The 24,671-nt window shown below is 45.8% G+C and overlaps 16 non-coding genes across 16 annotated transcripts; all 16 read right to left on the bottom strand.

Annotated features, from left to right (window-relative positions):
• Positions 1–2,737: 2,737 nt before the first annotated feature.
• Positions 2,738–2,810, bottom strand: trnar-ccu (transfer RNA arginine (anticodon CCU)). Its single transcript has one exon. It is a non-coding gene; the product is annotated as a tRNA-Arg (tRNA).
• A 1,291-nt stretch (positions 2,811–4,101) lies between these two features.
• Positions 4,102–4,174, bottom strand: trnar-ccu (transfer RNA arginine (anticodon CCU)). Its single transcript has one exon. It is a non-coding gene; the product is annotated as a tRNA-Arg (tRNA).
• A 1,417-nt stretch (positions 4,175–5,591) lies between these two features.
• trnar-ccu (transfer RNA arginine (anticodon CCU)) lies at positions 5,592–5,664 on the bottom strand. The gene has a single exon. It is a non-coding gene; the product is annotated as a tRNA-Arg (tRNA).
• A 1,075-nt stretch (positions 5,665–6,739) lies between these two features.
• On the bottom strand, positions 6,740–6,813 carry trnar-ccu (transfer RNA arginine (anticodon CCU)). The gene has a single exon. It is a non-coding gene; the product is annotated as a tRNA-Arg (tRNA).
• Positions 6,814–7,691: 878 nt separating this feature from the next.
• trnar-ccu (transfer RNA arginine (anticodon CCU)) lies at positions 7,692–7,764 on the bottom strand. The gene has a single exon. It is a non-coding gene; the product is annotated as a tRNA-Arg (tRNA).
• A 1,290-nt stretch (positions 7,765–9,054) lies between these two features.
• trnar-ccu (transfer RNA arginine (anticodon CCU)) lies at positions 9,055–9,127 on the bottom strand. Its single transcript has one exon. It is a non-coding gene; the product is annotated as a tRNA-Arg (tRNA).
• A 1,417-nt stretch (positions 9,128–10,544) lies between these two features.
• On the bottom strand, positions 10,545–10,617 carry trnar-ccu (transfer RNA arginine (anticodon CCU)). The gene has a single exon. It is a non-coding gene; the product is annotated as a tRNA-Arg (tRNA).
• A 1,075-nt stretch (positions 10,618–11,692) lies between these two features.
• Positions 11,693–11,766, bottom strand: trnar-ccu (transfer RNA arginine (anticodon CCU)). Its single transcript has one exon. It is a non-coding gene; the product is annotated as a tRNA-Arg (tRNA).
• Positions 11,767–12,644: 878 nt separating this feature from the next.
• trnar-ccu (transfer RNA arginine (anticodon CCU)) lies at positions 12,645–12,717 on the bottom strand. The gene has a single exon. It is a non-coding gene; the product is annotated as a tRNA-Arg (tRNA).
• Positions 12,718–14,008: 1,291 nt separating this feature from the next.
• Positions 14,009–14,081, bottom strand: trnar-ccu (transfer RNA arginine (anticodon CCU)). The gene has a single exon. It is a non-coding gene; the product is annotated as a tRNA-Arg (tRNA).
• Positions 14,082–15,498: 1,417 nt separating this feature from the next.
• trnar-ccu (transfer RNA arginine (anticodon CCU)) lies at positions 15,499–15,571 on the bottom strand. The gene has a single exon. It is a non-coding gene; the product is annotated as a tRNA-Arg (tRNA).
• A 1,729-nt stretch (positions 15,572–17,300) lies between these two features.
• Positions 17,301–17,373, bottom strand: trnar-ccu (transfer RNA arginine (anticodon CCU)). The gene has a single exon. It is a non-coding gene; the product is annotated as a tRNA-Arg (tRNA).
• Positions 17,374–18,448: 1,075 nt separating this feature from the next.
• Positions 18,449–18,521, bottom strand: trnar-ccu (transfer RNA arginine (anticodon CCU)). Its single transcript has one exon. It is a non-coding gene; the product is annotated as a tRNA-Arg (tRNA).
• A 1,715-nt stretch (positions 18,522–20,236) lies between these two features.
• Positions 20,237–20,309, bottom strand: trnar-ccu (transfer RNA arginine (anticodon CCU)). Its single transcript has one exon. It is a non-coding gene; the product is annotated as a tRNA-Arg (tRNA).
• Positions 20,310–21,188: 879 nt separating this feature from the next.
• Positions 21,189–21,261, bottom strand: trnar-ccu (transfer RNA arginine (anticodon CCU)). Its single transcript has one exon. It is a non-coding gene; the product is annotated as a tRNA-Arg (tRNA).
• A 1,300-nt stretch (positions 21,262–22,561) lies between these two features.
• Positions 22,562–22,634, bottom strand: trnar-ccu (transfer RNA arginine (anticodon CCU)). The gene has a single exon. It is a non-coding gene; the product is annotated as a tRNA-Arg (tRNA).
• Between the last annotated feature and the right edge of the window lie 2,037 nt (positions 22,635–24,671).

Genomic DNA, 24,671 nt, shown 5'->3' on the forward strand with positions numbered 1-24,671 from the left:
AACGACTACTTCGACAGGCCATTGGGACAAGATTCGCTTGCCCTACTAATTGTCCTTCAGGTAGCTTAGTCAATGACGCATTTGAACAGGGTATACACACACAAACTCACAGATTTTCTGAAACGAACAAGCAGGATGTGGAAGTTGCTCTTTGTTTGGGATAAAACATGTACATAAGTGACAAAAACATCATTGGCATTTAAACAAGGCCAGCACACAAATTAATCCGGATGAACAATTACTTAGACAGGCCACTGGGACACGATTCGCTTGCCCTACTAATTGTCCATCTCATTCACGTGACTTAGTCAATGAGGAGTTTGAACAGGGCATGCACACACAAACAGACAGATTTTCTGAACGAACAAGCAGGATGTTGAAGTTGCTCTTTGTTTGGGATAAAACATGTACATAAGTAAAGCAGTCTTAGCAGAGGATGGTTTCGATCCATCGACCTCTGGGTTGTCTTAGGCAATTTCTGTCTTAGGAGGCCAGTGCCTTATCCATTAGGCCACCGGGGCTCTGAAAGACCTGTGTTCATGTGGCCCCATTACTTTGGCTTTAGTGACAACAACCTCATTGGCATTTAAACAAGGCCAGCACACAAAGTAATCCGGATGAACGACTACTTCGACAGGCCACTGGGACAAGATTCGCTTGCCATACTAATTGTCCATCTCATTCAGGTGGCTTAGACAATGAGGAGTTTGAACAGGGCAAACACACAGATTTTCTGAACAAACAAGCAGGATGTGGAAGTTGCTCTTGTTGAAGATTTTATTATTTAGAAAACAAGTAATTTAGCTATATATTTGGACACAATTATTTCTTCTGTCTGTGACTTTGGATTTCCTCTGTGTATGTGAAAGACCTTGAATGGAATGTTGTTTGCTGCAGAGAATTCTATTCCGGGAAGTCACATGATAAAAGACCTTTACTCAAAACTATCTATAGGGTGTGCTACCTTCTTTGGAAGAAGATTTATGTATATAACTCTGAACCAAAATATACTCGGGAGCGCGCTGGAAGGCCAGAGGGCCAGTGGGCCGGAGAGCCAGAGCGTTAGAGCGCCGTTCTATGGAACGGAACGGCGTTCGAAAATAAAGTCTAATTATTTCTGGCATCAAAGATCTCTGCGAAGTTATTTTTCGGAAAGATTGAAAACCACTTCACTCTTTGTTTGGGATAAAACATGTACATAAGTAAAGCAGTCTTAGCAGAGGATGGTTTCGATCCATCGACCTCTGGGTCATGGGCCCAGCACGCCTCCGCTGCGGCACTCTGCTGTAAACCAACCCAGATTGTTCTGAACGAACTAGCAGGATGTGGAAGTTGCTCTTTTTTTGGGATAAAACTGTGAAAGACCTTGGCTTTAGTGACAACAACATCATTGGCATTTAAACAAGGCCAGCACACAAAGTAATCTGGATGAACGACTACTTCGACAGTTTATATAAACTGCAAAGGTAAAGTATAAATTCAAATTATTATGACCCATGTAAAGGGGGAGGAGAATGTATACGTGCGTCACGTTTAGTCAATAAAACACTTCCGTATAGGATACACCTGTGTATCCTTGCTCATAACTCCTCTGAAAGCCTCCTCACTCCTCGATCCTCGACTCCTCGCGGTGCAATTAGAGAATTGAGATGTCCTTCAAGATGGCTGTGCTTGATTGGTTTCCGGGTCATAGGATGGAGGACGGAGGAGCGAGGAGACGAGGAAGGATATTGAGAAGTACCCACAGATTTTCTGAACGAACAAGCAGGATGTGGAAGTTGCTCTTTGTTTGGGATAAAACATATACATAAGTGAAGCAGTCTTAGCAGAGGATGGTTTCGATCCATCGACCTCTGGGTTATGGGCCCAGCACGCTTCCGCTGCGCCACTCTGCTGTAATACACATCAGATCGGAAACGAACCCACAATTCCTGTCTTAGGAGGCCAGTGCCTTATCCATTAGGCCACCGGGGCTGTGAAAGACCTTGGCTTTAGTGACAACAACATCATTGGCATTTAAACAAGGCCAGCACACAAAGTAATCTGGATGAACGACTACTTCGACAGGCCACTGGGACACGATTCGCTTGCCCTACTAATTGTCCTTCAGGTAGCTTAGTCAATGACGCATTTGAACAGGGCACACACACACAAACTCACAGATTTTCTGAACGAACAAGCAGGATGTGGAAGTTGCTCTTTGTTTGGGATAAAACATATACATAAGTGAAGCAGTCTTAGCAGAGGATGGTTTCGATCCATCGACCTCTGGGTTATGGGCCCAGCACGCTTCCGCTGCGCCACTCTGCTGTAATCCACATCAGATCGGAAACAAACCCACAATTCCTGTCTTAGGAGGCCAGTGCCTTATCCATTAGGCCACCGGGGCTGTGAAAGACCTTGGCTTTAGTGACAACAACATCATTGGCATTTAAACAAGGCCAGCACACAAAGTAATCCGGATGAACAACTACTTCGACAGGCCACTGGGACACGATTTGCTTGCACTACTATTTGTCTATCTCATTCACGTGGCTTAGTCAATGAGGAGTTTGAACAGGGCATGCACACACAAACACACAGATTTTCTGAAAGAACAAGCAGGATGTGGAAGTTGGTCTTTGATTGGGATAAAACATGTACATAAGTAAAGCAGTCTTAGCAGAGGATGGTTACGATCCATCGACCTCTGGGTTATGGGCCCAGCACGCTTCCGCTGCCCCACTCTGCTGTAAACCACCCCAGATGGGACTCGAACCCACAATCCCTGGCTTAGGAGGCCAGTGCCTTATCCATTAGGCCACCGGGGCTGTGAAAGACCTTGGCTTTAGTGACAACAACATCATTGGCATTTAAACAAGGCCAGCACACAAAGTAATCCGGATGAACGACTACTTCGACAGGCCATTGGGACAAGATTCGCTTGCCCTACTAATTGTCCTTCAGGTAGCTTAGTCAATGACGCATTTGAACGGGGTATAAACACACAAACTCACAGATTTTCTGAAACGAACAAGCAGGATGTGGAAGTTGCTCTTTGTTTGGGATAAAACATGTACATAAGTGACAAAAACATCATTGGCATTGGAATACTTGCTCACTCGAATGTCACTTCACAGCGTCATCAGTAGCGCTCAAAGGATCTTCCCTTATGTTGTTGAAGCTTGTTTATTTAAGAAATTCATAATGAATAATAATAAAGCAAGATACCCTCCTGAAATATGTGAGATGTGTGGTTTATATAAACTGCAAAGGTAAAGTATAAATTCAAATTATTATGACCCATGTCAAGGGGGAGGAGAATGTATACGTGCGTCACGTTTAGTCAATAAAACACTTCCGTATAGGATACACCTGTGTATCCTTGCTCATAACTCCTCTGAAAGCCTCCTCACTCCTCGATCCTCGACTCCTCGCGGTGCAATTAGAGAATTGAGATGTCCTTCAAGATGGCTGTGCTTGATTGGTTTCCGGGTCATAGGATGGAGGACGGAGGAGCGAGGAGACGAGGAAGGATATTGAGAAGTACCCACAGATTTTCTGAACGAACAAGCAGGATGTGGAAGTTGCTCTTTGTTTGGGATAAAACATATACATAAGTGAAGCAGTCTTAGCAGAGGATGGTTTCGATCCATCGACCTCTGGGTTATGGGCCCAGCACGCTTCCGCTGCGCCACTCTGCTGTAATACACATCAGATCGGAAACGAACCCACAATTCCTGTCTTAGGAGGCCAGTGCCTTATCCATTAGGCCACCGGGGCTGTGAAAGACCTTGGCTTTAGTGACAACAACATCATTGGCATTTAAACAAGGCCAGCACACAAAGTAATCCGGATGAAAAACTACTTCGAAAGGCCACTGGGACACGATTCGCTTGCCCTACTAATTGTCCATCTCATTCAGGTGGCTTAGTCAATGAGGAGTTTGAACAGGGCATGCACACACAAACACACAGATTTTCTGAACGAACAAGCAGGATGTGGAAGTTGGTCTTTGATTGGGATAAAACATGTACATAAGTAAAGCAGTGGATGGTTTCGATCCATCGACCTCTGGGTTAGGGGCCCAGCACGCTTCCGCTGCGCCACTCTGCTGTAAACCACCCCAGATGGGACTCGAACCCACAATCCCTGGCTTAGGAGGCCAGTGCCTTATCCATTAGGCCACCGGGGCAGTGAAAGACCTTGGCTTTAGTGACAACAACATCATTGGCATTTAAACAAGGCCAGCACACAAAGTAATCTGGATGAACGACTACTTCGACAGGCCACTGGGACACGATTCGCTTGCCCTACTAATTGTCCTTCAGGTAGCTTAGTCAATGACGCATTTGAACAGGGCACACACACACAAACTCACAGATTTTCTGAACGAACAAGCAGGATGTGGAAGTTGCTCTGTGTTTGGGATAAAACATGTACATAAGTAAAGCAGTCTTAGCAGAGGATGGTTTCGATCCATCGACCTCTGGGTTATGGGCCCAGCAAACTTCCACTGCGCCACTCTGCTGTAATCCACATCAGATCGGAAACGAACCCACAATTCCTGTCTTAGGAGGCCATTGCCTTATCCATTAGGCCACCGGGGCTGTGAAAGACCTTGGCTTTAGTGACAACAACATCATTGGCATTTAAACAAGGCCAGCACACAAAGTAATCCGGATGAACAACTACTTCGACAGGCCACTGGGACACGATTTGCTTGCCCTACTATTTGTCTATCTCATTCAGGTGCCTTAGTCAATGAGGAGTTTGAACAGGGCATAAACACACAAACACACAGATTTTCTGAACGAACAAGCAGGATGTGGAAGTTGCTCTTTGTTTGGGATGAAACATGTCCATAAGTAAAGCAGTCTTAGCAGAGGATGGTTTCGATCCATCGACCTCTGGGTTATGGGCCCAGCACGCTTCCGCTGCGCCACTCTGCTGTAATCCACATCAGATCGGAAACGAACCCACAATTCCTGTCTTAGGAGGCCAGTGCCTTATCCATTAGGCCACCGGGGCTGTGAAAGACCTTGGCTTTAGTGACAACAACATCATTGGCATTTAAACAAGGCCAGCACACAAAGTAATCCGGATGAACGACTACTTCGACAGGCCATTGGGACAAGATTCGCTTGCCCTACTAATTGTCCTTCAGGTAGCTTAGTCAATGACGCATTTGAACAGGGTATACACACACAAACTCACAGATTTTCTGAAACGAACAAGCAGGATGTGGAAGTTGCTCTTTGTTTCGGATAAAACATGTACATAAGTGACAAAAACATCATTGGCATTTCAACAAGGCCAGCACACAAATTAATCCGGATGAACAATTACTTAGACAGGCCACTGGGACACGATTCGCTTGCCCTACTAATTGTCCATCTCATTCACGTGACTTAGTCAATGAGGAGTTTGAACAGGGCATGCACACACAAACAGACAGATTTTCTGAACGAACAAGCAGGATGTGGAAGTTGCTCTTTGTTTGGGATAAAACATGTACGTAAGTAAAGCAGTCTTAGCAGAGGATGGTTTCGATCCATCAACCTCTGGGTTATGGGCCCAGGACGCTTCCGCTGCGCCACTCTGCTGTAAACCACCCCAGATGGGACTCGAACCCACAATTTCTGTCTTAGGAGGCCAGTGCCTTATCCATTAGGCCACCGGGGCTGTGAAAGACCTTGGCTTTAGTGACAACAACATCATTGGCATTTAAACAAGGCCAGCACACAAGGTAATCCGGTTTAGTGACAGATTTTCTGAAACGAACAAGCAGGATGTGGAAGTTGCTCTTTGTTTGGGACAAAACATATACGTAAGTACAGCAGTCTTAGCAGAGGATGGTTTCGATCCATCGACCTCTGGGTTATGGGCCCAGCACGCTTCCGCTGCGCCACTCTGCTGTAATCCACATCAGATCGGAAACGGACCCACAATTCCTGTCTTAGGAGGCCAGTGCCTTATCCATTAGGCCACCGGGGCTGTGAAAGACCTTGGCTTTAGTGACAACAACATCATTGGCATTTAAACAAGGCCAGCACACAAAGTAATCTGGATGAACGACTACTTCGACAGGCCACTGGGACACGATTCGCTTGCCCTACTAATTGTCCTTCAGGTAGCTTAGTCAATGACGCATTTGAACAGGGCACACACACACAAACTCACAGATTTTCTGAACGAACAAGCAGGATGTGGAAGTTGCTCTTTGTTTGGGATAAAACATATACATAAGTGAAGCAGTCTTAGCAGAGGATGGTTTCGATCCATCGACCTCTGGGTTATGGGCCCAGCACGCTTCCGCTGCGCCACTCTGCTGTAATCCACATCAGATCGGAAACAAACCGACAATTCCTGTCTTAGGAGGCCAGTGCCTTATCCATTAGGCCACCGGGGCTGTGAAAGACCTTGGCTTTAGTGACAACAACATCATTGGCATTTAAACAAGGCCAGCACACAAAGTAATCCGGATGAACAACTACTTCGACAGGCCACTGGGACACGATTTGCTTGCACTACTATTTGTCTATCTCATTCACGTGGCTTAGTCAATGAGGAGTTTGAACAGGGCATGCACACACAAACACACAGATTTTCTGAAAGAACAAGCAGGATGTGGAAGTTGGTCTTTGATTGGGATAAAACATGTACATAAGTAAAGCAGTCTTAGCAGAGGATGGTTACGATCCATCGACCTCTGGGTTATGGGCCCAGCACGCTTCCGCTGCGCCACTCTGCTGTAAACCAGCCCAGATGGGACTCGAACCCACAATCCCTGGCTTAGGAGGCCAGTGCCTTATCCATTAGGCCACCGGGGCTGTGAAAGACCTTGGCTTTAGTGACAAAAACATCATTGGCATTTAAACAAGGCCAGCACACAAAGTAATCCGGATGAACGACTACTTCGACAGGCCATTGGGACAAGATTCGCTTGCCCTACTAATTGTCCTTCAGGTAGCTTAGTCAATGACGCATTTGAACAGGGTATACACACACAAACTCACAGATTTTCTGAAACGAACAAGCAGGATGTGGAAGTTGCTCTTTGTTTGGGATAAAACATGTACATAAGTGACAAAAACATCATTGGCATTGGAATACTTGCTCACTCGAATGTCACTTCACAGCGTCATCAGTAGCGCTCAAAGGATCTTCCCTTATGTTGTTGAAGCTTGTTTATTTAAGAAATTCATAATGAATAATAATAAAGCAAGATACCCTCCTGAAATATGTGAGATGTGTGGTTTATATAAACTGCAAAGGTAAAGTATAAATTCAAATTATTATGACCGATGTCAAGGGGGAGGAGAATGTATACGTGCGTCACGTTTAGTCAATAAAACACTTCCGCATAGGATACACCTGTGTATCCTTGCTCATAACTCCTCTGAAAGCCTCCTCACTCCTCGATCCTCGACTCCTCGCGGTGCAATTAGAGAATTGAGATGTCCTTCAAGATGGCTGTGCTTGATTGGTTTCCAGGTCATAGGATGGAGGACGGAGGAGCGAGGAGACGAGGAAGGATATTGAGAAGTACCCACAGATTTTCTGAACGAACAAGCAGGATGTGGAAGTTGCTCTTTGTTTGGGATAAAACATATACATAAGTGAAGCAGTCTTAGCAGAGGATGGTTTCGATCCATCGACCTCTGGGTTATGGGCTCAGCACGCTTCCGCTGCGCCACTCTGCTGCAAACCACCCCAGATGGGACTCGAACCCACAATCCCTGGCTTAGGAGGCCAGTGCCTTATCCATTAGGCCACCGGGGCTGTGAAATACCTTGGCTTTAGTGACAACAACATCATTGGCATTTAAACAAGGCCAGCACACAAAGTAATCCGGATGAACGACTACTTCGACAGGCCATTGGGACAAGATTCGCTTGCCCTACTAATTGTCCTTCAGGTAGCTTAGTCAATGAGGAGTTTGAACAGGGCATGCACACACAAACACACAGATTTTCTGAACGAACAAGCAGGATGTGGAAGTTGCTCTTTGTTTGGGATAAAACATGTACATAAGTGACAAAAACATCATTGGCATTGGAATACTTGCTCACTCGAATGTCACTTCACAGCGTCATCAGTAGCGCTCAAAGGATCTTCCCTTATGTTGTTGAAGCTTGTTTATCTAAGAAATTCATAATGAATAATAATAAAGCAAGATACCCTCCTGAAATATGTGAGATGTGTGGTTTATATAAACTGCAAAGGTAAAGTATAAACTCAAATTATTATGACCGATGTCAAGGGGGAGGAGAATGTATACGTGCGTCACGTTTAGTCAATAAAACACTTCCGCATAGGATACACCTGTGTATCCTTGCTCATAACTCCTCTGAAAGCCTCCTCACTCTTCGATCCTCGACTCCTCGCGGTGCAATTAGAGAATTGAGATGTCCTTCAAGATGGCTGTGCTTGATTGGTTTCCGGGTCATAGGATGGAGGACGGAGGAGCGAGGAGACGAGGAAGGATATTGAGAAGTACCCACAGATTTTCTGAACGAACAAGCAGGATGTGGAAGTTGCTCTTTGTTTGGGATAAAACATGTCCATAAGTAAAGCATTCTTAGCAAAGGATGGTTTCGATCCATCGACCTCTGGGTTATGGGCCCAGCACGCTTCCGCTGCGCCACTCTGCTGTAATCCACACCAGATGGGAAACAAACCCAGAATTCCTGGCTTAGGAGAAGAGTGCCTTATCCATTAGGCCACCGGGGCTGTGAAAGACCTTGGCTTTAGTGACAACAACATCATTGGCATTTAAACAAGGCCAGCACACAAAGTAATCCGGATGAAAAACTACTTCGAAAGGCCACTGGGACACGATTCGCTTGCCCTACTAATTGTCCATCTCATTCAGGTGGCTTAGTCAATGAGGAGTTTGAACAGGGCATGCACACACAAACACACAGATTTTCTGAACGTACAAGCAGGATGTGGAAGTTGGTCTTTGATTGGGATAAAACATGTACATAAGTAAAGCAGTGGATGGTTTCGATCCATCGACCTCTGGGTTAGGGGCCCAGCACGCTTCCGCTGCGCCACTCTGCTGTAAACCACCCCAGATGGGACTCGAACCCACAATCCCTGGCTTAGGAGGCCAGTGCCTTATCCATTAGGCCACCGGGGCTGTGAAAGACCTTGGCTTTAGTGACAACAACATCATTGGCATTTAAACAAGGCCAGCACACAAAGTAATCTGGATGAACGACTACTTCGACAGGCCACTGGGACACGATTCGCTTGCCCTACTAATTGTCCTTCAGGTAGCTTAGTCAATGACGCATTTGAACAGGGCACACACACACAAACTCACAGATTTTCTGAACGAACAAGCAGGATGTGGAAGTTGCTCTGTGTTTGGGATAAAACATGTACATAAGTAAAGCAGTCTTAGCAGAGGATGGTTTCGATCCATCGACCTCTGGGTTATGGGCCCAGCAAACTTCCACTGCGCCACTCTGCTGTAATCCACATCAGATCGGAAACGAACCCACAATTCCTGTCTTAGGAGGCCATTGCCTTATCCATTAGGCCACCGGGGCTGTGAAAGACCTTGGCTTTAGTGACAACAACATCATTGGCATTTAAACAAGGCCAGCACACAAAGTAATCCGGATGAACAACTACTTCGACAGGCCACTGGGACACGATTTGCTTGCCCTACTATTTGTCTATCTCATTCAGGTGCCTTAGTCAATGAGGAGTTTGAACAGGGCATGCACACACAAACACACAGATTTTCTGAACGAACAAGCAGGATGTGGAAGTTGCTCTTTGTTTGGGATGAAACATGTCCATAAGTAAAGCAGTCTTAGCAGAGGATGGTTTCGATCCATCGACCTCTGGGTTATGGGCCCAGCACGCTTCCGCTGCGCCACTCTGCTGTAATCCACATCAGATCGGAAACGAACCCACAATTCCTGTCTTAGGAGGCCAGTGCCTTATCCATTAGGCCACCGGGGCTGTGAAAGACCTTGGCTTTAGTGACAACAACATCATTGGCATTTAAACAAGGCCAGCACACAAAGTAATCCGGATGAACGACTACTTCGACAGGCCATTGGGACAAGATTCGCTTGCCCTACTAATTGTCCTTCAGGTAGCTTAGTCAATGACGCATTTGAACAGGGTATACACACACAAACTCACAGATTTTCTGAAACGAACAAGCAGGATGTGGAAGTTGCTCTTTGTTTCGGATAAAACATGTACATAAGTGACAAAAACATCATTGGCATTTAAACAAGGCCAGCACACAAATTAATCCGGATGAACAATTACTTAGACAGGCCACTGGGACACGATTCGCTTGCCCTACTAATTGTCCATCTCATTCACGTGACTTAGTCAATGAGGAGTTTGAACAGGGCATGCACACACAAACAGACAGATTTTCTGAACGACCAAGCAGGATGTGGAAGTTGCTCTTTGTTTGGGATAAAACATGTACGTAAGTAAAGCAGTCTTAGCAGAGGATGGTTTCGATCCATCAACCTCTGGGTTATGGGCCCAGGACGCTTCCGCTGCGCCACTCTGCTGTAAACCACCCCAGATGGGACTCGAACCCACAATTTCTGTCTTAGGAGGCCAGTGCCTTATCCATTAGGCCACCGGGGCTGTGAAAGACCTTGGCTTTAGTGACAACAACATCATTGGCATTTAAACAAGGCCAGCACACAAGGTAATCCGGTTTAGTGACAGATTTTCTGAAACGAACAAGCAGGATGTGGAAGTTGCTCTTTGTTTGGGACAAAACATATACATAAGTACAGCAGTCTTAGCAGAGGATGGTTTCGATCCATCGACCTCTGGGTTATGGGCCCAGCACGCTTCCGCTGCGCCACTCTGCTGTAATCCACATCAGATCGGAAACGGACCCACAATTCCTGTCTTAGGAGGCCAGTGCCTTATCCATTAGGCCACCGGGGCTGTGAAAGACCTTGGCTTTAGTGACAACAACATCATTGGCATTTAAACAAGGCCAGCACACAAAGTAATCTGGATGAACGACTACTTCGACAGGCCACTGGGACACGATTCGCTTGCCCTACTAATTGTCCTTCAGGTAGCTTAGTCAATGACGCATTTGAACAGGGCACACACACACAAACTCACAGATTTTCTGAACGAACAAGCAGGATGTGGAAGTTGCTCTTTGTTTGGGATAAAACATATACATAAATGAAGCAGTCTTAGCAGAGGATGGTTTCGATCCATCGACCTCTGGGTTATGGGCCCAGCACGCTTCCGCTGCGCCACTCTGCTGTAATCCACATCAGATCGGAAACAAACCGACAATTCCTGTCTTAGGAGGCCAGTGCCTTATCCATTAGGCCACCGGGGCTGTGAAAGACCTTGGCTTTAGTGACAACAACATCATTGGCATTTAAACAAGGCCAGCACACAAAGTAATCCGGATGAACAACTACTTCGACAGGCCACTGGGACACGATTTGCTTGCACTACTATTTGTCTATCTCATTCACGTGGCTTAGTCAATGAGGAGTTTGAACAGGGCATGCACACACAAACACACAGATTTTCTGAAAGAACAAGCAGGATGTGGAAGTTGGTCTTTGATTGGGATAAAACATGTACATAAGTAAAGCAGTCTTAGCAGAGGATGGTTACGATCCATCGACCTCTGGGTTATGGGCCCAGCACGCTTCCGCTGCGCCACTCTGCTGTAAACCAGCCCAGATGGGACTCGAACCCACAATCCCTGGCTTAGGAGGCCAGTGCCTTATCCATTAGGCCACCGGGGCTGTGAAAGACCTTGGCTTTAGTGACAAAAACATCATTGGCATTTAAACAAGGCCAGCACACAAAGTAATCCGGATGAACGACTACTTCGACAGGCCATTGGGACAAGATTCGCTTGCCCTACTAATTGTCCTTCAGGTAGCTTAGTCAATGACGCATTTGAACAGGGTATACACACACAAACTCACAGATTTTCTGAAACGAACAAGCAGGATGTGGAAGTTGCTCTTTGTTTGGGATAAAACATGTACATAAGTGACAAAAACATCATTGGCATTGGAATACTTGCTCACTCGAATGTCACTTCACAGCGTCATCAGTAGCGCTCAAAGGATCTTCCCTTATGTTGTTGAAGCTTGTTTATTTAAGAAATTCATAATGAATAATAATAAAGCAAGATACCCTCCTGAAATATGTGAGATGTGTGGTTTATATAAACTGCAAAGGTAAAGTATAAATTCAAATTATTATGACCGATGTCAAGGGGGAGGAGAATGTATACGTGCGTCACGTTTAGTCAATAAAACACTTCCGCATAGGATACACCTGTGTATCCTTGCTCATAACTCCTCTGAAAGCCTCCTCACTCCTCGATCCTCGACTCCTCGCGGTGCAATTAGAGAATTGAGATGTCCTTCAAGATGGCTGTGCTTGATTGGTTTCCAGGTCATAGGATGGAGGACGGAGGAGCGAGGAGACGAGGAAGGATATTGAGAAGTACCCACAGATTTTCTGAACGAACAAGCAGGATGTGGAAGTTGCTCTTTGTTTGGGATAAAACATATACATAAGTGAAGCAGTCTTAGCAGAGGATGGTTTCGATCCATCGACCTCTGGGTTATGGGCTCAGCACGCTTCCGCTGCGCCACTCTGCTGCAAACCACCCCAGATGGGACTCGAACCCACAATCCCTGGCTTAGGAGGCCAGTGCCTTATCCATTAGGCCACCGGGGCTGTGAAATACCTTGGCTTTAGTGACAACAACATCATTGGCATTTAAACAAGGCCAGCACACAAAGTAATCCGGATGAACGACTACTTCGACAGGCCATTGGGACAAGATTCGCTTGCCCTACTAATTGTCCTTCAGGTAGCTTAGTCAATGACGCATTTGAACAGGGTATACACACACAAACTCACAGATTTTCTGAAACGAACAAGCAGGATGTGGAAGTTGCTCTTTGTTTGGGATAAAACATGTACATAAGTGACAAAAACATCATTGGCATTGGAATACTTGCTCACTCGAATGTCACTTCACAGCGTCATCAGTAGCGCTCAAAGGATCTTCCCTTATGTTGTTGAAGCTTGTTTATCTAAGAAATTCATAATGAATAATAATAAAGCAAGATACCCTCCTGAAATATGTGAGATGTGTGGTTTATATAAACTGCAAAGGTAAAGTATAAATTCAAATTATTATGACCGATGTCAAGGGGGAGGAGAATGTATACGTGCGTCACGTTTAGTCAATAAAACACTTCCGCATAGGATACACCTGTGTATCCTTGCTCATAACTCCTCTGAAAGCCTCCTCACTCCTCGATCCTCGACTCCTCGCGGTGCAATTAGAGAATTGAGATGTCCTTCAAGATGGCTGTGCTTGATTGGTTTCCGGGTCATAGGATGGAGGACGGAGGAGCGAGGAGACGAGGAAGGATATTGAGAAGTACCCACAGATTTTCTGAACGAACAAGCAGGATGTGGAAGTTGCTCTTTGTTTGGGATAAAACATGTCCATAAGTAAAGCATTCTTAGCAAAGGATGGTTTCGATCCATCGACCTCTGGGTTATGGGCCCAGCACGCTTCCGCTGCGCCACTCTGCTGTAATCCACACCAGATGGGAAACAAACCCAGAATTCCTGGCTTAGGAGAAGAGTGCCTTATCCATTAGGCCACCGGGGCTGTGAAAGACCTTGGCTTTAGTGACAACAACATCATTGGCATTTAAACAAGGCCAGCACACAAAGTAATCCGGATGAAAAACTACTTCGAAAGGCCACTGGGACACGATTCGCTTGCCCTACTAATTGTCCATCTCATTCAGGTGGCTTAGTCAATGAGGAGTTTGAACAGGGCATGCACACACAAACACACAGATTTTCTGAACGTACAAGCAGGATGTGGAAGTTGGTCTTTGATTGGGATAAAACATGTACATAAGTAAAGCAGTGGATGGTTTCGATCCATCGACCTCTGGGTTAGGGGCCCAGCACGCTTCCGCTGCGCCACTCTGCTGTAAACCACCCCAGATGGGACTCGAACCCACAATCCCTGGCTTAGGAGGCCAGTGCCTTATCCATTAGGCCACCGGGGCTGTGAAAGACCTTGGCTTTAGTGACAACAACATCATTGGCATTTAAACAAGGCCAGCACACAAAGTAATCTGGATGAACGACTACTTCGACAGGCCACTGGGACACGATTCGCTTGCCCTACTAATTGTCCTTCAGGTAGCTTAGTCAATGACGCATTTGAACAGGGCACACACACACAAACTCACAGATTTTCTGAACGAACAAGCAGGATGTGGAAGTTGCTCTGTGTTTGGGATAAAACATGTACATAAGTAAAGCAGTCTTAGCAGAGGATGGTTTCGATCCATCGACCTCTGGGTTATGGGCCCAGCAAACTTCCACTGCGCCACTCTGCTGTAATCCACATCAGATCGGAAACGAACCCACAATTCCTGTCTTAGGAGGCCATTGCCTTATCCATTAGGCCACCGGGGCTGTGAAAGACCTTGGCTTTAGTGACAACAACATCATTGGCATTTAAACAAGGCCAGCACACAAAGTAATCCGGATGAACAACTACTTCGACAGGCCACTGGGACACGATTTGCTTGCCCTACTATTTGTCTATCTCATTCAGGTGCCTTAGTCAATGAGGAGTTTGAACAGGGCATGCACACACAAACACACAGATTTTCTGAACGAACAAGCAGGATGTGGAAGTTGCTCTTTGTTTGGGATGAAACATGTCCATAAGTAAAGCAGTCTTAGCAGAGGATGGTTTCGATCCATCGACCTCTGGGTTATGGGCCCAGCACGCTTCCGCTGCGCCACTCTGCTGTAATCCACATCAGATCGGAAACAAACCCACAATTCCTGTCTTAGGAGGCCAGTGCCTTATCCATTAGGCCACCGGGGCTGTGAAAGACCTTGGCTTTAGTGACAACAACATCATTGGCATTTAAACAAGGCCAGCACACAAAGTAATCCGGATGAACGACTACTTCGACAGGCCATTGGGACAAGATTCGCTTGCCCTACTAATTGTCCTTCAGGTAGCTTAGTCAATGACGCATTTGAACAGGGTATACACACACAAACTCACAGATTTTCTGAAACGAACAAGCAGGATGTGGAAGTTGCTCTTTGTTTCGGATAAAACATGTACATAAGTGACAAAAACATCATTGGCATTTAAACAAGGCCAGCACACAAATTAATCCGGATGAACAATTATTTAGACAGGCCACTGGGACACGATTCGCTTGCCCTACTAATTGTCCATCTCATTCACGTGACTTAGTCAATGAGGAGTTTGAACAGGGCATGCACACACAAACAGACAGATTTTCTGAACGACCAAGCAGGATGTGTAAGTTGCTCTTTGTTTGGGATAAAACATGTACGTAAGTAAAGCAGTCTTAGCAGAGGATGGTTTCGATCCATCAACCTCTGGGTTATGGGCCCAGGACGCTTCCGCTGCGCCACTCTGCTGTAAACCACCCCAGATGGGACTCGAACCCACAATTTCTGTCTTAGGAGGCCAGTGCCTTATCCATTAGGCCACCGGGGCTGTGAAAGACCTTGGCTTTAGTGACAACAACATCATTGGCATTTAAACAAGGCCAGCACACAAGGTAATCCGGTTTAGTGACAGATTTTCTGAAACGAACAAGCAGGATGTGGAAGTTGCTCTTTGTTTGGGACAAAACATATACATAAGTACAGCAGTCTTAGCAGAGGATGGTTTCGATCCATCGACCTCTGGGTTATGGGCCCAGCACGCTTCCGCTGCGCCACTCTGCTGTAATCCACATCAGATCGGAAACGGACCCACGATTCCTGTCTTAGGAGGCCAGTGCCTTATCCATTAGGCCACCGGGGCTGTGAAAGACCTTGGCTTTAGTGACAACAACATCATTGGCATTTAAACAAGGCCAGCACACAAAGTAATCTGGATGAACGACTACTTCGACAGGCCACTGGGACACGATTCGCTTGCCCTACTAATTGTCCTTCAGGTAGCTTAGTCAATGACGCATTTGAACAGGGCACACACACACAAACTCACAGATTTTCTGAACGAACAAGCAGGATGTGGAAGTTGCTCTTTGTTTGGGATAAAACATATACATAAGTGAAGCAGTCTTAGCAGAGGATGGTTTCGATCCATCGACCTCTGGGTTATGGGCCCAGCACGCTTCCGCTGCGCCACTCTGCTGTAATCCACATCAGATCGGAAACAAACCGACAATTCCTGTCTTAGGAGGCCAGTGCCTTATCCATTAGGCCACCGGGGCTGTGAAAGACCTTGGCTTTAGTGACAACAACATCATTGGCATTTAAACAAGGCCAGCACACAAAGTAATCCGGATGAACAACTACTTCGACAGGCCACTGGGACACGATTTGCTTGCCCTACTATTTGTCTATCTCATTCAGGTGCCTTAGTCAATGAGGAGTTTGAACAGGGCATGCACACACAAACACACAGATTTTCTGAACGAACAAGCAGGATGTGGAAGTTGCTCTTTGTTTGGGATGAAACATGTCCATAAGTAAAGCAGTCTTAGCAGAGGATGGTTTCGATCCATCGACCTCTGGGTTATGGGCCCAGCACGCTTCCGCTGCGCCACTCTGCTGTAATCCACATCAGATCGGAAACAAACCCACAATTCCTGTCTTAGGAGGCCAGTGCCTTATCCATTAGGCCACCGGGGCTGTGAAAGACCTTGGCTTTAGTGACAACAACATCATTGGCATTTAAACAAGGCCAGCACACAAAGTAATCCGGATGAACGACTACTTCGACAGGCCATTGGGACAAGATTCGCTTGCCCTACTAATTGTCCTTCAGGTAGCTTAGTCAATGACGCATTTGAACAGGGTATACACACACAAACTCACAGATTTTCTGAAACGAACAAGCAGGATGTGGAAGTTGCTCTTTGTTTCGGATAAAACATGTACATAAGTGACAAAAACATCATTGGCATTTAAACAAGGCCAGCACACAAATTAATCCGGATGAACAATTATTTAGACAGGCCACTGGGACACGATTCGCTTGCCCTACTAATTGTCCATCTCATTCACGTGACTTAGTCAATGAGGAGTTTGAACAGGGCATGCACACACAAACAGACAGATTTTCTGAACGACCAAGCAGGATGTGTAAGTTGCTCTTTGTTTGGGATAAAACATGTACGTAAGTAAAGCAGTCTTAGCAGAGGATGGTTTCGATCCATCAACCTCTGGGTTATGGGCCCAGGACGCTTCCGCTGCGCCACTCTGCTGTAAACCACCCCAGATGGGACTCGAACCCACAATTTCTGTCTTAGGAGGCCAGTGCCTTATCCATTAGGCCACCGGGGCTGTGAAAGACCTTGGCTTTAGTGACAACAACATCATTGGCATTTAAACAAGGCCAGCACACAAGGTAATCCGGTTTAGTGACAGATTTTCTGAAACGAACAAGCAGGATGTGGAAGTTGCTCTTTGTTTGGGACAAAACATATACATAAGTACAGCAGTCTTAGCAGAGGATGGTTTCGATCCATCGACCTCTGGGTTATGGGCCCAGCACGCTTCCGCTGCGCCACTCTGCTGTAATCCACATCAGATCGGAAACGGACCCACGATTCCTGTCTTAGGAGGCCAGTGCCTTATCCATTAGGCCACCGGGGCTGTGAAAGACCTTGGCTTTAGTGACAACAACATCATTGGCATTTAAACAAGGCCAGCACACAAAGTAATCTGGATGAACGACTACTTCGACAGGCCACTGGGACACGATTCGCTTGCCCTACTAATTGTCCTTCAGGTAGCTTAGTCAATGACGCATTTGAACAGGGCACACACACACAAACTCACAGATTTTCTGAACGAACAAGCAGGATGTGGAAGTTGCTCTTTGTTTGGGATAAAACATATACATAAGTGAAGCAGTCTTAGCAGAGGATGGTTTCGATCCATCGACCTCTGGGTTATGGGCCCAGCACGCTTCCGCTGCGCCACTCTGCTGTAATCCACATCAGATCGGAAACAAACCGACAATTCCTGTCTTAGGAGGCCAGTGCCTTATCCATTAGGCCACCGGGGCTGTGAAAGACCTTGGCTTTAGTGACAACAACATCATTGGCATTTAAACAAGGCCAGCACACAAAGTAATCCGGATGAACAACTACTTCGACAGGCCACTGGGACACGATTTGCTTGCACTACTATTTGTCTATCTCATTCACGTGGCTTAGTCAATGAGGAGTTTGAACAGGGCATGCACACACAAACACACAGATTTTCTGAAAGAACAAGCAGGATGTGGAAGTTGGTCTTTGATTGGGATAAAACATGTACATAAGTAAAGCAGTCTTAGCAGAGGATGGTTACGATCCATCGACCTCTGGGTTATGGGCCCAGCACGCTTCCGCTGCGCCACTCTGCTGTAAACCACCCCAGATGGGACTCGAACCCACAATCCCTGGCTTAGGAGGCCAGTGCCTTATCCATTAGGCCACCGGGGCTGTGAAAGACCTTGGCTTTAGTGACAACAACATCATTGGCATTTAAACAAGGCCAGCACACAAAGTAATCCGGATGAACGACTACTTCGACAGGCCATTGGGACAAGATTCGCTTGCCCTACTAATTGTCCTTCAGGTAGCTTAGTCAATGACGCATTTGAACGGGTTATAAACACACAAACTCACAGATTTTCTGAAACGAACAAGCAGGATGTGGAAGTTGCTCTTTGTTTGGGATAAAACATGTACATAAGTGACAAAAACATCATTGGCATTGGAATACTTGCTCACTCGAATGTCACTTCACAGCGTCATCAGTAGCGCTCAAAGGATCTTCCCTTATGTTGTTGAAGCTTGTTTATTTAAGAAATTCATAATGAATAATAATAAAGCAAGATACCCTCCTGAAATATGTGAGATGTGTGGTTTATATAAACTGCAAAGGTAAAGTATAAATTCAAATTATTATGACCCATGTCAAGGGGGAGGAGAATGTATACGTGCGTCACGTTTAGTCAATAAAACACTTCCGTATAGGATACACCTGTGTATCCTTGCTCATAACTCCTCTGAAAGCCTCCTCACTCCTCGATCCTCGACTCCTCGCGGTGCAATTAGAGAATTGAGATGTCCTTCAAGATGGCTGTGCTTGATTGGTTTCCGGGTCATAGGATGGAGGACGGAGGAGCGAGGAGACGAGGAAGGATATTGAGAAGTACCCACAGATTTTCTGAACGAACAAGCAGGATGTGGAAGTTGCTCTTTGTTTGGGATAAAACATATACATAAGTGAAGCAGTCTTAGCAGAGGATGGTTTCGATCCATCGACCTCTGGGTTATGGGCCCAGCACGCTTCCGCTGCGCCACTCTGCTGTAATACACATCAGATCGGAAACGAACCCACAATTCCTGTCTTAGGAGGCCAGTGCCTTATCCATTAGGCCACCGGGGCTGTGAAAGACCTTGGCTTTAGTGACAACAACATCATTGGCATTTAAACAAGGCCAGCACACAAAGTAATCTGGATGAACGACTACTTCGACAGGCCACTGGGACACGATTCGCTTGCCCTACTAATTGTCCTTCAGGTAGCTTAGTCAATGACGCATTTGAACAGGGCACACACACACAAACTCACAGATTTTCTGAACGAACAAGCAGGATGTGAAAGTTGCTCTGTGTTTGGGATAAAACATGTACATAAGTACAGCAGTCTTAGCAGAGGATGGTTTCGATCCATCGACCTCTGGGTTATGGGCCCAGCACGCTTCCGCTGCGCCACTCTGCTGTAATCCACATCAGATCGGAAACGAACCCACAATTCCTGTCTTAGGAGAAGAGTGCCTTATCCATTAGGCCACCGGGGCTGTGAAAGACCTTGGCTTTAGTGACAACAACATCATTGGCATTTAAACAAGGCCAGCACACAAAGTAATCCGGATGAACAACTACTTCGACAGGCCACTGGGACATGATTTGCTTGCCCTACTATTTGTCTATCTCATTCACGTGGCTTAGTCTATGAGGAGTTTGAACAGGGCATGCACACACAAACACACAGATTTTCTGAAAGAACAAGCAGGATGTGGAAGTTGGTCTTTGATTGGGATAAAACATGTACATAAGTAAAGCAGTCTTAGCAGAGGATGGTTACGATCCATCGACCTCTGGGTTATGGGCCCAGCACGCTTCCGCTGCACCACTCTGCTGTAAACCACCCCAGATGGGACTCGAACCCACAATCCCTGGCTTAGGAGGCCAGTGCCTTATCCATTAGGCCACCGGGGCTGTGAAAGACCTTGGCTTTAGTGACAAAAACATCATTGGCATTTAAACAAGGCCAGCACACAAAGTAATCCGGATGAACGACTACTTCGACAGGCCATTGGGACAAGATTCGCTTGCCCTACTAATTGTCCTTCAGGTAGCTTAGTCAATGACGCATTTGAACAGGGTATACACACACAAACTCACAGATTTTCTGAAACGAACAAGCAGGATGTGGAAGTTGCTCTTTGTTTGGGATAAAACATGTACATAAGTGACAAAAACATCATTGGCATTGGAATACTTGCTCACTCGAATGTCACTTCACAGCGTCATCAGTAGCGCTCAAAGGATCTTCCCTTATGTTGTTGAAGCTTGTTTATTTAAGAAATTCATAATGAATAATAATAAAGCAAGATACCCTCCTGAAATATGTGAGATGTGTGGTTTATATAAACTGCAAAGGTAAAGTATAAATTCAAATTATTATGACCGATGTCAAGGGGGAGGGGAATGTATACGTGCGTCACGTTTAGTCAATAAAACACTTCCGCATAGGATACACCTGTGTATCCTTGCTCATAACTCCTCTGAAAGCCTCCTCACTCCTCGATCCTCGACTCCTCGCGGTGCAATTAGAGAATTGAGATGTCCTTCAAGATGGCTGTGCTTGATTGGTTTCCAGGTCATAGGATGGAGGACGGAGGAGCGAGGAGACGAGGAAGGATATTGAGAAGTACCCACAGATTTTCTGAACGAACAAGCAGGATGTGGAAGTTGCTCTTTGTTTGGGATAAAACATATACATAAGTGAAGCAGTCTTAGCAGAGGATGGTTTCGATCCATCGACCTCTGGGTTATGGGCTCAGCACGCTTCCGCTGCGCCACTCTGCTGCAAACCACCCCAGATGGGACTCGAACCCACAATCCCTGGCTTAGGAGGCCAGTGCCTTATCCATTAGGCCACCGGGGCTGTGAAATACCTTGGCTTTAGTGACAACAACATCATTGGCATTTAAACAAGGCCAGCACACAAAGTAATCCGGATGAACGACTACTTCGACAGGCCATTGGGACAAGATTCGCTTGCCCTACTAATTGTCCTTCAGGTAGCTTAGTCAATGACGCATTTGAACAGGGTATACACACACAAACTCACAGATTTTCTGAAACGAACAAGCAGGATGTGGAAGTTGCTCTTTGTTTGGGATAAAACATGTACATAAGTGACAAAAACATCATTGGCATTGGAATACTTGCTCACTCGAATGTCACTCCACAGCGTCATCAGTAGCGCTCAAAGGATCTTCCCTTATGTTGTTGAAGCTTGTTTATTTAAGAAATTCATAATGAATAATAATAAAGCAAGATACCCTCCTGAAATATGTGAGATGTGTGGTTTATATAAACTGCAAAGGTAAAGTATAAATTCAAATTATTATGACCGATGTCAAGGGGGAGGAGAATGTATACGTGCGTCACGTTTAGTCAATAAAACACTTCCGCATAGGATACACCTGTGTATCCTTGCTCATAACTCCTCTGAAAGCCTCCTCACTCCTCGATCCTCGACTCCTCGCGGTGCAATTAGAGAATTGAGATGTCCTTCAAGATGGCTGTGCTTGATTGGTTTCCGGGTCATAGGATGGAGGACGGAGGAGCGAGGAGACGAGGAAGGATATTGAGAAGTACCCACAGATTTTCTGAACGAACAAGCAGGATGTGGAAGTTGCTCTTTGTTTGGGATAAAACATGTCCATAAGTAAAGCATTTTTAGCAGAGGATGGTTTCGATCCATCGACCTCTGGGTTATGGGCCCAGCACGCTTCCGCTGCGCCACTCTGCTGTAATACACATCAGATCGGAAACGAACCCACAATTCCTGTCTTAGGAGGCCAGTGCCTTATCCATTAGGCCACCGGGGCTGTGAAAGACCTTGGCTTTAGTGACAACAACATCATTGGCATTTAAACAAGGCCAGCACACAAAGTAATCCGGATGAACAACTACTTCGACAGGCCACTGGGACACGATTCGCTTGCCCTACTAATTGTCCATCTCATTCAGGTGCCTTAGTCAATGAGGAGTTTGAACAGGGCATGCAGACACAAACACACAGATTTTCTGAACGAACCAGCAGGATGTGGAAGTTGGTCTTTGATTGGGATAAAACATGTACATAAGTAAAGCAGTCTTAGCAGAGGATGGTTTCGATCCATCGACCTCTGGGTAATGGGCCCAGCACGCTTCCGCTGCACCACTCTGCTGTAAACCACCCCAGATGGGACTCGAACCCACAATCCCTGGCTTAGGAGGCCAGTGCCTTATCCATTAGGCCACCGGGGCTGTGAAAGACCTTGGCTTTAGTGACAACAACATCATTGGCATTTAAACAAGGCCAGCACACAAAGTAATCTGGATGAACGACTACTTCGACAGGCCACTGGGACACGATTCGCTTGCCCTACTAATTGTCCTTCAGGTAGCTTAGTCAAACAAGGCCAGCACACAAAGTAATAGGATGAACGACTACTTCGACAGGCCATTGGGATAAGATTCGCTTGCCTTACTAATTGTCCTTCAGGTAGCTTAGTCAATGACGCATTTGAACAGGGTATACACACACAAACTCACAGATTTTCTGAAACGAACAAGCAGGATGTGGAAGTTGCTCTTTGTTTGGGATAAAACATGTACATAAGTGACAAAAACATCATTGGCATTTAAACAAGGCCAGCACACAAATTAATCCGGATGAACAATTACTTAGACAGGCCACTGGGACACGATTCGCTTGCCCTACTAATTGTCCATCTCATTCACGTGACTTAGTCAATGAGGAGTTTGAACAGGGCATGCACACACAAACAGAGAGATTTTCTGAACGAACAAGCAGGATGTGGAAGTTGCTCTTTGTTTGGGATAAAACATGTACATAAGTAAAGCAGTCTTAGCAGAGGATGGTTTCGATCCATCGACCTCTGGGTTGTCTTAGGCAATTTCTGTCTTAGGAGGCCAGTGCCTTATCCATTAGGCCACCGGGGCTCTGAAAGACCTGTGTTCATGTGCCCCCATTACTTTGGCTTTAGTGACAACAACATCATTGGCATTTAAACAAGGCCAGCACACAAAGTAATCCGGATGAACGACTACTTTGACAGGCCACTGGGACAAGATTCGCTTGCCCTACTAATTGTCCATCTCATTCAGGTGGCTTAGACAATGAGGAGTTTGAACAGGGCAAACACACAGATTTTCTGAACAAAAAAGCAGGATGTGGAAGTTGCTCTTGTTGAAGATTTTATTATTTAGAAAACAAGTAATTTAGCTATATATTTGGACACAATTATTTCTTCTGTCTGTGACTTTGTATTTCCTCTGTGTATGTGAAAGACCTTGAATGGAATGTTGTTTGCTGCAGAAAATTCTATTCCTAGAAGTCACATGGTAAAAGACCTTTACCCAAAACTATCTATAGGGTGTGCTACCTTCTTTGGAAGAAGATTTATGTATATAACTCTGAACCAAAATATACTCGGGAGCGCGCTGGAAGGCCAGAGGGCCAGTGGGCCGGAGAGCCAGAGCGTTAGAGCGCCGTTCTATGGAACGGAACGGCGTTCGAAAATAAAGTCTAATTATTTCTGGCATCAAAGATCTCTGCGAAGTTATTTTTCGGAAAGATTGAAAACCACTTCACTCTTTGTTTGGGATAAAACATGTACATAAGTAAAGCAGTCTTAGCAGAGGATGGTTTCGATCCATCGACCTCTGGGTCATGGGCCCAGCACGCCTCCGCTGCGGCACTCTGCTGTATACCAACCCAGATTGTTCTGAACGAACTAGCAGGATGTGGAAGTTGCTCTTTTTTTGGGATAAAACTGTGAAAGACCTTGGCTTTAGTGACAACAACATCATTGGCATTTAAACAAGGCCAGCACACAAAGTAATCTGGATGAACGACTACTTCGACAGGCCACTGGGACACGATTCGCTTGCCCTACTAATTGTCCTTCAGGTAGCTTAGTCAATGACGCATTTGAACAGGGCACACACACACAAACTCACAGATTTTCTGAACGAACAAGCAGGATGTGGAAGTTGCTCTTTATTTGGGATAAAACATATACATAAGTGAAGCCGTCTTAGCAGAGGATGGATTCGATCCATCGACCTCTGTGTTATGGGCCCAGCACGCTTCCGCTGCGCCACTCTGCTGTAATCCACATCAGATCGGAAACGAACCCACAATTCCTGTCTTAGGAGGCCAGTGCCTTATCCATTAGGCCACCGGGGCTGTGAAAGACCTTGGCTTTAGTGACAACAACATCATTGGCATTTAAACAAGGCCAGCACACAAAGTAATCCGGATGAACAACTACTTCG

Source organism: Siphateles boraxobius, unplaced genomic scaffold, assembly GCF_051911475.1.
Source record: "Siphateles boraxobius isolate OS27281-9 unplaced genomic scaffold, OSU_SipBor_1 39, whole genome shotgun sequence".
NCBI lineage: Eukaryota > Metazoa > Chordata > Actinopteri > Cypriniformes > Leuciscidae > Siphateles > Siphateles boraxobius.